The sequence below is a fragment of the Rhyacophila brunnea genome, unplaced genomic scaffold, assembly GCF_057557595.1.
Source record: "Rhyacophila brunnea isolate RB1 unplaced genomic scaffold, BYU_Rbru_1.0 scaffold_23, whole genome shotgun sequence".
In the NCBI taxonomy this organism is placed as follows: domain Eukaryota; kingdom Metazoa; phylum Arthropoda; class Insecta; order Trichoptera; family Rhyacophilidae; genus Rhyacophila; species Rhyacophila brunnea.
In genome coordinates this window covers 2,931,005-2,944,875 of record NW_028232893.1, presented here as the reverse complement: position 1 = coordinate 2,944,875, position 13,871 = coordinate 2,931,005, and positions in this window count along the sequence as shown.

Here is a 13,871-nt window from a genome sequence, read left to right as displayed (position 1 = left end):
TTTATTCTGTGAATAACAGTGGTGAAGGGTGGAGGTAGGCTGTTAAGATCCAACATAAATAGTGCGCATTTAACTTTGTCAGTTATTTGTATTTTTTTTTATTGAACTAAAACTACAATTTACAGATGGTGTTGGTTAGTTTTTAAAAAGCAATTGAACCTTGCCTAAACCAAACCATAAAAGTTTTTGTATGTTATGTGCGATTCGATTCATACTTATTGTTTTCGATAAATTAAAAATGTCATATTACACATCGTTGCTGTAGGATTGGTTTATCGAATAGACCAAAAATGTTCAGGAGACGAAAAACAAATTTCATAATCCTATATTTAAATACATGGATATATTTAAATTGTTATTTTTACAGCATATGAATGATGTATTCATTACCATTACAAAGTAATTTACAGATAAGGATGGTTCTAGTCCATTTAGATACAAAAAAACAAAGGTCGATTTCGACAAAAACGGATATTCAACAAACCAAACCTATAGCGGCGACATGTTGTTGATCGGTTTTTTAAATTTATTAACTCCTGCTTAAATCAAACCATAGTAGATAACAAATATTATTCTATCTATGAAATATCCAACATTATGTATGGTTTAATGGCATAATTTTAGATATTTTATAGATAGATGATTAATTTTTCACTATTATCTATTATGGTTTAGTTTTCGCAGTGTTTAATTGAATTTTAAAAACTAACCATCACCATCTGTAAATTGTAAACTTAGTTCAATGAAAACAATTATGTATGACTGATAAAGTTTATTGTTGACTATTTATGTCGGATCTTAACAGCCTACCTCCACTCTCGCCACTGGTGAATAATATTATATTCCGTGAGGACATCTGTTATCTTGTCAAATAACGGTCTAAATTAACGATTACAGCACGACCGTTTTCTTGAAAAAAGTAAGGGCCAATGATCTCTACTCTTGAAATTGTACACCATACCGCGACTGAATGAAAGCCATTCATGAAGTACCATGGGAGTTGTTTCACTCCAGTACCGCAGTGGCGAAGACTCCATACTAGGCGATTATTTAAAGCCTACCTTAAGAAAAATATTTTTTAATTGCATATTGACATATTTATATACTTCATTATTTTATGTTCTATAAAAATAATTCATTTTCCCAACGAGAGATGTCGTATATATAGGAATGTATTACAGTATTACACATTTTACAAAACAATCTGCAAAGGTATTAAAAAATATACCACAGCGCGCCATCTATCTTGACGTAAATAAATTTCCGATTATGTGTGAAATAATTCTGAATTTTTTTCGTATGGACTTTACGTCTCGTAACCTCAGCAAGTCTGTTGATTTGTATGAAATAAGGTAAGCTCCTATCGCAGAGCCTAAAACATTCGCGCATAATATTGTTGTCACGACTGCGCACTTTGTCCAAAATCATTAATAATTAGATAATTAAAAAAATAATTTCAACGGTGTTTAATCGAATATTAATAAATAAGTAAGTATAGATTGTTTTTAAAAATAAAAATAAATTTTATCTAATGATTGTTGATGGGTATAAATGTTTTGAAAAATACGTAATTTAAACACATCGATCATTTTTATGTTGTCAATGAGTTTTTGAAGTTTCATTGAATTAGTGTGTCGTTGTCATTTATTAGTGTATACCTATTCATTAGTAGTAAATATCGTACTATTCTCATAAGTATACCTGACAAGTGTGCTCCTTTTATCAGATCTCCACAGCCTACCTCTTTCCAAAAGTCACCCTTCGCCACTGCAGTACCGCATATTCTGGTTGTTAACACAGCCACTAAGGTGAAAATGTGTCTCGTCAGAGAAGAACACAAGTGCGTCGTTGGGTAAGGTGTCAACTAACAGCTCACATAATGTTTGTCAGGTTACAATGTAACCTCAGTTGTGCCAATCAGTGGTGCCAAACCTTTAGTCTATCTCGAGCAAATTAAGAATTTAAAAAATTTAGGCGACAGCTACACATAGGACGATTACCTATTTTTTTTTAAAAAATCTGCACAATAGGTAAAAGAAAACACAATAATATTACATTTTTTTTTTCGACCATGTCCGATCCTAATAGGATCATATGGGCCTCCACAGAGTAGAGGTTTGTATTAACAGATTTTGTTTCTTACGAGTAATGGATGTCAGCCACTTGCTCAACCTATTAGGTCCATACCCTGACTCACACACAAATTGAAAAACAATATGTGTACTTGCCAGACCCAGGATTCGAACCTGAGACCCACGGCGTGATAGTCCAACGCTTAAGCCGCGCGGCCACCGTGGGTGTAAATTTCATTACTACTGTTTATTACTACTTCTGATCTACTACAAATTAAAAACAATACAGGACAAACAAAACTTATCAATAATCAATATGTCGTCAAAGGGTTTTTTGTGCATTGCAAGTATACTGCCGTACTAAGCACAGAGGCCGTATCTGCATTTTAGGCAAGTGGGAGATCTGAGCTTTCATATTATTTTACTTTTCCTGCTAATACTGGGGAACTTTTTATTTATTTTATTTGCCTATAATAGTTAATTTTGGTTTAAGATTTGTTTACATACCTTGAAAATTTGATTTATGTTATTATTATTATTATGTATTGATATTAGCCATATATATTTCAGATACGGCTAATATGCCTTAGTAAATGATAGTTACAACCAAATCGCTTAGTATTTATCGAGTTTATTTCTCAAACTCCGTAGATACGGCTATTAAAACCCTTGATTTCTCCTTAACTATAGCAGTTACGGCTTGGATTTATTCACCGATCTTATACAAAAACTCTGCAGAATCCAAATATCTAAAAACATGAAAATACCTAAATACGTCAGTTACGGCCTCTGTGCTTAGTACGGCAGTATATGTGCAATCTTAAATGAAGCAATTGTAGCAGCTCTTGGCTTAGTTACGGACTTAGTAAATATAGATTGTTGAACAATTAATGTGGTTTTCAATTCTTTTTGTATGAACCGTTGTAAAATGTCGTTCTATGATACACTTTTTTCCAATAGCAGCTGTTGAACCGCAAATCAAACAAATACATTTGTTCTTATGTTCTTAAAAAAAATATTAATACATAATTTGAACACGCGAGCCGTAAGCCACATTAAAACGGTACGCGAGCAACTTGTTGCTCGCGAGCTACGGGTTGGGCACCGCTGGGTTACATAATCACACAAACCTCCCACCCCTCTGTGACCCCCACTAACTTCACGATGCTGTTTTAAAAAAAGGAAGTTCCCACACCCCACCTTGTATACTGACTTATAACAAATACGTTTGACTGACAATGTTTAGTATGCAGTATTTATGTTGGATCTTAACAGCCTACCTCCACCCTTCGCCACTGACGTATGGATCAGAACTCATCAAACACTCAGCAAACCTTCAGGACATTCAGCAAACAAAATTTACATTTCAAATTCAATTTTATGTTTCAATTAACTATTTTTTTTATTCAACGAAGATTTAAGAATGTAACATTCTGTCATCAATCATGGTGCATTGTACTTTATATAAAAAAAAATGTAAACGACAATAATCCTTACTTTGGAATTTTTAATGCTTAAAATCTGGTCAATAATTAGAATGTTACATTCTTAAATCTTGTGAATTATTCGTTGAATAAAAAAAAAAAGTTAATTAAAAATTATTAGCAAGTTCAAGTAAGTTACAGCAAAATATCTTAGATTGATTCGTGACGTCGGTTAGTAATTAAAGTACTTTGATTTAAAATACAAAAACCGATCGCCAATGTCGCTCAATTTAGAAAGCCCTTCAGTAAGCATTAAAAGCCAATAGTTAAAATTTGTTGCAATCAAGTATAACTCCTTTAGCATAGTGGTCTATGTGCATGGGCGCGAAACCCGAGAGATGCAGGTTCGATCCTGCAGGGTGTCTTACTTTTTCAAAAAGATTTTTCTACTGGTTATAAATATGTTTTCTCAGAAGTGTTTTCAAAATTATGTATCTTCAATTTTATTTATTTACCTACATTATAGTGAACTTTACAAATTACAAATTTAAGACGTTCACAACATGACACGAAAAACAAAGGAACAGTATAAATACAGTAGGTATTAAAAAATTAATATATAGAGACAATATAAAAAGAGTATAAAGACTAGAGAAAGATGGTTATATTGGAGAGTGTCCTGAAAAAGGGGCAAGAAAAGAAATGGATGGCTGGACTGGACCATGGGAGATTTAAGAATGCTCGACCGAAACAACTGGAAAGTCTCAGTGCTTGGATCTTCCAAGATGGATTTTTTTTTCGGGGATTGCCAAGACCCACCAAGGACTGTAGTGTCATAAATGATGTTAAATGCTAAATCTCAAAAAATACTCATATAGTAAAAAAAAATCAGCGTGTGTACTTATGTACGCGCGTTAGAAGTTATACTTCTTTGGCGTAACAAAACAAAAACAAAACTTGTGATAAGCTAGATTCTTCGACTAGCTCTTAATTATCTTGTTAAATTACACACTCAAGAAAAAGGACCGCTTATTGGAACGCCGTTGGTTTATTTCTATACACTTTAACTTATATTACTAAATTATATAATTATTTATCGTTGTTTTTATTTTTAAAGTAACAACTGCTACTATGACATTTAATAGTTTGTTTACGTAAGGAATTGCAAATGGCCGACAATAATAAATTCGCCGCCTAGCAATGGAACAATTCTAAACTATATACTGTATAATCGTCACTATTGCAGTAGATATCGTTCTGTGGCGTAATGGTTGTGCGTTCGACTGATAACCGAACAATCGTTGGTTCGAATCCAATCAAGTGTATTTTTTCTGTGAAAAAATAAATTATGTGTTACATGTACGCCAAATATACACTCTGATCTGATTTTCCAAACGCGCCTAAAGAATTATAACTTCAAAAATGTTATGTAAAGGTTCATCCAATCAGAAAGGTTAGGAATCACTGCTCTAAGTGGGACAACAGCGGTTCTGATTGTTATTGGATTGTTTGAATTATTTATTTATATTGTCATGCAAAATTCACTTTGACAAAATTATATTTATTTAAGTAGGTATGTACCCAGTTTGTTTGGAGTTAATAAATATTACATACAATCAGGGGGGAATGGGACAATTGGGCGCCGCACTGTCGAATGAAATAAATAGACGTTTTTTCCGGAAAAAGTAGACGAGGAATTTTATACAGTTACTATGTACTACTTGGTAGTTTTAATATTTTTGGTCTCAACATAATGTTTTTATTACGGATTGAGAATTATCATGCCTGAGGCTTTATATAAAAATAAAAGAACTCTCTTCTCGTTGGAACTTAAACATAATATGCACAATTAAATCATTATTTACGTGTACATATTAAAGTATATATAATTCACGAATGTCTATTTGTTTTCGAATATCATTTGATTGCGTAGCGCCCAGTTGTCCGGCACCGAATCGTCCTAGACCCCAATCAGAGAACTCAGAAATAATGGGAACTGAAGTACCCAACGGGTGTGGAGAAACAGGCAACCGATCTCGAGTGTGGTAGAATATAGGATAAACTTAAACACTGGTAAAGAATACGTTTGTATTTCGTTCTGATAACTGCTCTCATTTTACATACTCACGCTCATTCAATATTGCTGTACTTAAAATTGCAATTAACACTATTGCATGTCTGTGTGGTTCATTTTCGTCGGACACTCACACATTCAAAACCCTGCGTCAAAATTAAGTGTATTGGGTTATAGCCTATCGGAATTATATTTATTAATCTGTTCTGTGCTTACAATAAATATTTTTTAAATTCAAACTGCATTAGTTTTTTTTATTCAACGACTAATTCACAAGATTTAAGAATGTAACATTCTATTAATTGAACAAACATAATTTTGAAAACACTTCTGAGAAAATATATTATCACCAATAAAAAAAATATTTTTACACAGAGGGGGGGGGGGGCTGACAGGGCTCTAGCCTGGGCGCCCGACGAGGCGGATCGACTAGATAAGTGAGATAAACGCACATCACAAATTTGCTCGGAACATAAAAAAAGTCGCATGCGGCACTAATTTCCTTCAAGCGTATTAACGTTTTAAAATATGTGATTGTATAATACATTTTTCGGTTAATGTTTGTTGATACACAGAATACCCTTAATTTGACCTCGAACACCATTTGAAAAACGCTAATATAGAGCGTCACACTGCCTTTAAACTTGGTGATAGGTAGGCCGCCAAAGATCCTGGACTGGGGGCCCGCTTCAGGATGTGGGGCACGTGGAAATCACTATATACTTTTATTCAAATATATGATGTTTTTACAACTTTTGTTGTTTATTTGTATTTATTTGCATGTTAACTTTAGATTTGACATAATATAATAAGACTAAAAAAACTTAAATTTGTTATGCGCTTCGCGGCGTAGGAAAAGTTGCTTTAAATGATATTTGAATACAATTTTCTTTAGTCGGAAGCTTGACAAGAAGTGAGTTCCGGCACCTTTGTTTTTTTAAAAAAAAGCCCTGAGTTTTCTTATAATAGATACATTTTTTATATTATCAAATGAGGAAAACCGAACATAGGTGGCTGTTATAACATTCAAATAATAAATTATAATCGGCCGTTTTCGATATCAGGTTGTGTAGCACTTTTATGAAACAAAATTTAAAAAAAAATACAATAAACACGCGTGTTAAAAATAACTAGATCACGGACCAGTTTTAATTTTGCATTGCCGGGGTCAATCCACTGCTGGATGAAGGCCTCCACAAGTTTCTTTCGACTCTCTCGGTCCTGTGTCGTTCGCTGCCACATATTTCCGCCGAACGTTACCAGTACGTCAATCCGGCGGCTTTTAGGGCGACCCTGTGGCCGTTTCGTGCCCCTTGGGTACCACTGGATGACGGCATCTGTCCTTTCGGCGAGCAATGTGCCCCGCCCATCTCCATTTCAGCTGCTTGGCAACGTCTATTACATCGCGTACTCCTGTCTGCTTCCTACCACATTCGTTTCTCTTACGGCCCTTTCGCGTGATGCCCAACATACACTTCTCCATGCCTCGCTGTGCGACTCTTTGGACATCTCTCGTGAAGAAATCCGTGTAAAGCTTGACAATTTATGCGGGAAATTTGCAGAACAATTTTTTTCGATCTGTTTTGACTATTTCTCTGATAAGATTAATTTTGTTTTTAATTTTATACGTATTTTAAATTTCGTTTAAATCAAATTTCATGTTACATTTTTGTTTTATAATATCTATCTTAAAAAGTATACATATTTACTCATATTACAATTTTATTCAACGGCATTATTTTAATACATGCTTTACTTATCGACATATTTTTTAATACTAACGATAGCTTGTGATTTTAAAAACTGACAAACACTATCTGAAATTTCAATGAAAACAAATACGTATGACTGACAAAGTTTAGTGTGTAATATTTATGTCATGGCCCCAACAAGGGGGGGGGGGTCTGACAGGGCTCTAGCCTAGGGGCCCGGCGTGACGGGCCGACGAGATAAATCAGATAAATACACATCTTAAATTTGCTCTAATAACAAAGAAGTCGGGGTTTTTACCATTTTAATATACTTATATGGTTGTTGGGACGTGTTGAATAATACCTACTTGACAACTCCATAATTTGAAGTGTTAAAAAATCGCTAAATTACACTGAATTTTATTTGACCTCGAACACCATTTGAAAAACAATACTGGAGAGCGTCAGATTGCCTTTAACCATAGCGCCCAAGATCCTGACATGGGGGCCCGCTTCAAGACGTGGGGGCCATGATTTATCTATAGACATACCATACGTTTGGTTTCACACATTGGTCCCGGTCGGTTTGCCATTTTGTCCCGGCTGCTGTTCCGAGTATGAATGATTGTCAATAATAAATTGCCATGCAAATTTTCATTGTTGTAAAAATATACAAATATGTTCATATCCTAAATTGGGTATTTTGACAAGTGGGTTCAATTATTCAAACATTTTCAATTGCAATACATCGATGTATCCAATCCAGTAAAAATTCTTCAATACAAGTTGTGTCTACCATGAAAGTCCGCTGCTTTTGAGCGTTTTGTCATGAAACACATTATTTGGTCGGATGACCGAGGCCGTATGCAGTAGTCTACGATACGGGCGCTACTATACTGCATCATCATCATCAGGGGCGCGACAACCCGGTGTGGGTCCTGGTCTCCTCCAACAGCTCCCTCCACCTGTCCCTATCCAGTGTGGCCGCTTTCCAATTCGGTACCCCCAGAATACGGCAGTCACTGGCAGCTCCATCCAACCAGCGAATCTTTGGCCTGCCTCTTCTTCTACGCTCTATTGGATTGCTGGACATCACTCTCTTTTCCGGTTCATTGTCATTCATACGGTGCACATGACCTAGCCATCGCAGTCTCCCAATCATAATTGCAATGCTGCAATCGCTGCAATCTTCGTACAGCCCGTAGAGCTCAGCATTATATCTTCTCCTCCAATTGGTGCCGTCCCTGATCGGTCCATATATACGGCGGAGAATTTTTCTTTCAAAGATGTTCAAGGCTTGTTCATTTCGCAGATTTAATGTCCAGGTTTCCGATGCGTATGTGAGCACTGGCTTTACAAGTAGTGTCTTGTAAAGAGTACTTTTAGTTCGGCGAAATAGTATGCGGGACTTAAAATGTCTTAACAGGCCAAAGTAGCATTTATTCGCAGACATGATTCTCTTGTTGATTTCTTTTGTAATATCATTATGTCGAGTTACAAGAGATCCAAGGTATATGAAGCTGTCGACCGTGTCAAACTTGTAGGTACCAATATCTAACTTTGGTGCACCTTCTCGTGGTGCTACTATACTGCAAATTGCAACTTATTAAGCGTTACGTGCAACTTTTTTATGAGAAATTTAAAAAAAAATCAGTGTGTGTACCTACTTATGTACGCGCGTTAGAAGGTATACTTCTTTGGGGTAACAATACAAAAACGAAACTTGTGATAACCTAGATTCTTCTACTAGCTCTTAATTATCTTGTTAAATTACACACGTAAGAAAACGGGCCGCTTATTGAAGCGCCGTTGGTTTATTTCTATACAATTTAACTTATACTACTCAATTATATAATTATTTATCGTTGTTTTTATTTTTAAACTAACAACTGCCACTATGACGTTTAATCGTTTGTTTACGTAAGGAATTGCAAATGGCCGACAATAATAAATTCGCTGTATAGGCAACGGCACAATTCTAAACTATAATATTATACTGTATAATCGTCACGATTGCAGTATCAAAGGTAGTGCGTTCGGCTGATAACCGAACAATCGGTGGTTCGAATCCAATCGAGTGCGTTTTTTTTCGTGTGAAAAAATAAATTATGTGTTACATGTCACACGCCAAAAATACACTCTGATCTGATTTCCCAAACGCGCCAAAAGAAGTATAACTTCAAAAATGAAGTTCATTCCAGCGACCATACGACTGGTATAATAAATAAATAAATTTAAATTTCTCCTGCAGCAGACCTTTTGCATTCTCCTTTTGTACATGCTTTTAATAATAAACAATGTTTGTTGTTTAAATTTGTTTCTTTGTCCTATCTCCCGTTCCTGCCCCGGTTTAGAGTTTCACAATAATTATGGTAAGCCTATTTAAGTAGTTAACTATTTCTTTTATTCAACGAATAATTCACATGATTTAAGAATGTACCATTCTAATTATTGAACATACATAATTTTGAAAAACACTTCTGAGAAAATAAATTATAACCAATAGAAAAAATCTTTTTGAAAAACCCCACCCCGGCAGGGAATCGAATCATGCATTTCTTGGGTTTTTTGGGGCGCCCCGTCCGCGCATTAACCTCTATGCTACAAGCACAAGGTGACATACTAATTGCGACAAATTTTAACTATTGGCCTTTTAATACCCACTCATCAGCGCTCTTCCAAATCAAGCAACTTTGGCAATTTGTTTATTAAATCAAAGTAGATACCTACTACTTCAATTACTAACCGACGTCATGGATTTCTCCAATATTTTTATGATGTAACTTACTTGAACTAGCTAATAATTTATAATTAACTATTTCTTTTATTCAACGAATAATTCTCAAGATTGAAAAATGTACCATTCTAATTATTGAACATACATAATTTTGAAAAACACTTCTAAGAAAATATACTATAACCAATAGAAAAAATCTTTTCGATTCCCTGCCTGGATGTCTTACTTTTTTTTCAAAAAGATTTTTTCTATTGGTTATAATAATATATTTTCTAAGTGTTTTTCAATATTATGTATATTTATGTAGTATCTTAACAGCCTACCTCCACCTTTTACCACTGGTCACCACCATCTTTAGATTAATAAAGCCTGAGCATAACTTTTTGCACAAGCAACGAGTGGTCCACTTTTCAGCTGTCAAAATCAGATCCCAGATTGCTTGACATATTGATTCGCCCTTTCTCGTTTAAATTTGAATTATAAAACAATTCTCAAATCAAATATATTAACTATCAGTGTTATTAATAATTAATATACATTCCTGTTATTCATCAGCTGTCAAAGTCAGAATAGTCCTTCACACAAAAACCGGTGGTAATATCGATTTCTAAAAAATATGTAGCATTGATTTATGCATTACATTTGTAGAAGGTGTGTTAATGCTAGTGTATTATTTATCATGTAACTTATCTATTCAAATCAAACCATTCCCAATAATGTGAACACGACAGACGCGTCAGTATGAGCACTCTATAGAACAATAGCAAGTCATCCATAGACAACAACGGGAGGGGCGGAAAAAGTAGGACCAGTCGTTGTGAATGTATCGGCTTTCTACTTGAGTCGGCAATGCACTGGTCTGTTATGATAATTTAAACAGTGTTTATTTAATTTTATTCATTTACCTAACTATCAACTTAGGTGTTGTCATAATGTAACTAATGAATATTATGATTCCATTTTTTAAAAAAATATTTTGTTTCTGGATTGAAAAAACAAAAGAATTCTAATCAGCTAAGAAAAGAAAACAAAAGTGTGGTATGATTTAATCAACTCTTGACCACGAAACAGTAGGCTGAATAAAAATTAATTGTCATTTATAAATAATATAAAACGTGAATTTATTACAAACTAAATAAAATATAATGGTGGGTGACGAGCTTCGCGATGTGAACAACCGGGAAATCAGGCCGAACGAGGCTCCAGCAGAAGCCAGAGCCGTGGAAAAGCAAGTGACGGAAATGATGGCAAAACACATCACGCAGGCGAAGAGAGCTGGAAAAAAGAAGAAAGGAAAGACTGGACCCGGGATAAATAAACCCAAGCCCCGTAGAGCGAAGAAGAAGGGAAAGAAGAAGTGAATGTGTATTATAATCGATCGATCAAACGAAGAAAATGAAAAAAATCCTTGTAATTATACTATTCATGTTTATTACATTAAAATATTATACATATTATGTACCTATTACTCCTGTTGCATTGTAAAAAATTCCTGTTTTTTAATATTTGAAAAATATAAACAAAACTTAAATAGTATTTTGTAAATGTACGTAAAGCGAAGAAGAGGGAAAGAAGAAGTGAATGTGTATTATAATCGATCGATCGAACGAAGACAATGAAAAAATTATTTGTAATTATATTAATCATGTTTATTACGTTATAATTTTATACATAATGTACCTAATTACTCCTGTTGCATTGTAAAAAATCCTGTTTTTGAACATTTGAAAAATATAAACAAAACTTATATAGTGTTTTGTAAATGTAAAATTGGGTTTTATTTTTACTAGTTATATACCTATCTACATATTAAAACATATGCAGCATAGATTGATTATGAAATATGTTGTAAAATTTTATGCAGTAGATACTGCACATATATTATTAGGAATGAGATGCAGTTTAGCAATGCAATAATGTTGTAATTGACTATAGGATTCAAGGTAACCAATTTGTGTAAATCGAATTAATATTTTTTATATTCTTTAAATGAGGTTTTATCCTGATATTCAAAGAAAAATTAAATTATAAAAATCCGTGAATTTTCTCATTTGTGCATTATTATTATTATGACGTACCTAACAGTCGACATATTTTGTTTTTGAATGCCAAGTTCATTTGTTTTACAGCTACGGGATCCTCAAACCTACGCAAAAATAACTTTCAAAAATCGAATGATAACAAGGACGATTTATTTAAAAAAATATATATATGGCTATTCTAGCGGGTTTATTAAAAGAAGTCTTTCCGATATAATTTACCTTGAATTTGGCATAGATTTATTATTATTAACTTTACTGATAAGCAATACATTTCAAAACACTACTTTTTAATAATATCTTATATAGGTAGTTATTTTATACGGAGTTTTTGACAACGTGTTCATAGATAATAATGACAAAAATGCAGTGACGTCCCATGGGGGTAGGCAGAGTGAGCGCCGCTTGGGGGCGGCAGTTACTTGTAGGGCGGCAAATGGAGGAGAACTAGCTATATAAACTTAGTAATAACGAAAATATCTTTCCATTAAAAATCCAGCTTACTGGATGAAAACATAATGTATTAATTAACATAAAAGTTTTAAGAGAGCAATTTTTTTGTTGGGTTCGCGATGTCTAGTTTACTTCCGTTGCCCTTCGGCGTTCTTGGTGACCAGAAACGACCCGAGCATTCAGTTTGGGAATAATTACGGTCTTTATTTTGTTATATTTTCCATACAACACATTTCTTAGATATTGGAGTCATGGAAGTATGATAAAAAATACTGTAAGTATAAAGAATGAGGTGGCATTTTTTGGTGCTGCCTAGGGGCGGCCTTCTGTCTAGGGACGTCACTGCAAATATGGTAAGCATATATTATGTGATATACCTACGGAAGAAAATTATATCCTGAATTTGAGAAAAACTTACGTACTTACATATTATTAATGTTGATACCAGCTAAACCATGGCATCCTCAGAGGATCCAAGGAGACATCATCAGGGGGGTCCAGCGCTCATCCATCACCCCCCCCCCTTTCGGAGGTGACAATGTTATAATATTTATTTATCACTACTTAAATTTGTTGGCGCCGAACGCTTCATATTTCGGAAGACACAGCACAGGATGAACCAGTCAATCATCCACAGACTCCAGATAAAGAGATAACTTAGAGAGAGACTAGTGGTTTTGTGTAACCTTCACGAAAGGTGAAGCAGAGGAAGAGCATTGTCGCACTGGAGTGAACAAGTGAAGAATATTACTGGGGGAAGCCTTCACTCGACCCTGATAGAAGTAGAGGATCGAGAGGGTTGGTCTGCATTTCAGGGTGGGCATGATACACCAAATCAAATCAAATAAAATTTATTTATTTTACATATAATGAACATAACAAATTATAAATTCGAAGCGTTCACGACATGACATAAAATAAGTGTTATAAGTTATAAGTATAATAAGTAATAAGATAAGAAATAAAATAAAATAACAAAAATAAAAGTAGATGGAAGCACACATAGTGAACTTTGATAGACCCTATCTTAAAACAACGTCCACCTAAGTTCACCCTCACGTAAGTGGAATATATCAATATCAGAAGCGATTTCATTAAACACGGTTATTACCCTCCCAATTGGCATTACTAATAGCAGGTTAGTTCTGCACCTTGGGAAAACAAACAACGGATGCCCTCGATCCCTAAGGTAATTATCAGAGACACATAAGCCAACACCACCAAGAATGGCAGAGTTCACATTATTTGCGCCACGTATAAGTCTGAAAAAATATGTAGCTAAATAAAGATCCCTTCTAAATTTTAAGCTACAGTATGTAAGCATACATAAGAGAAAGTCAGTCGGATAGAGCCACGGATAATATCCATATAGCCGAAAGTA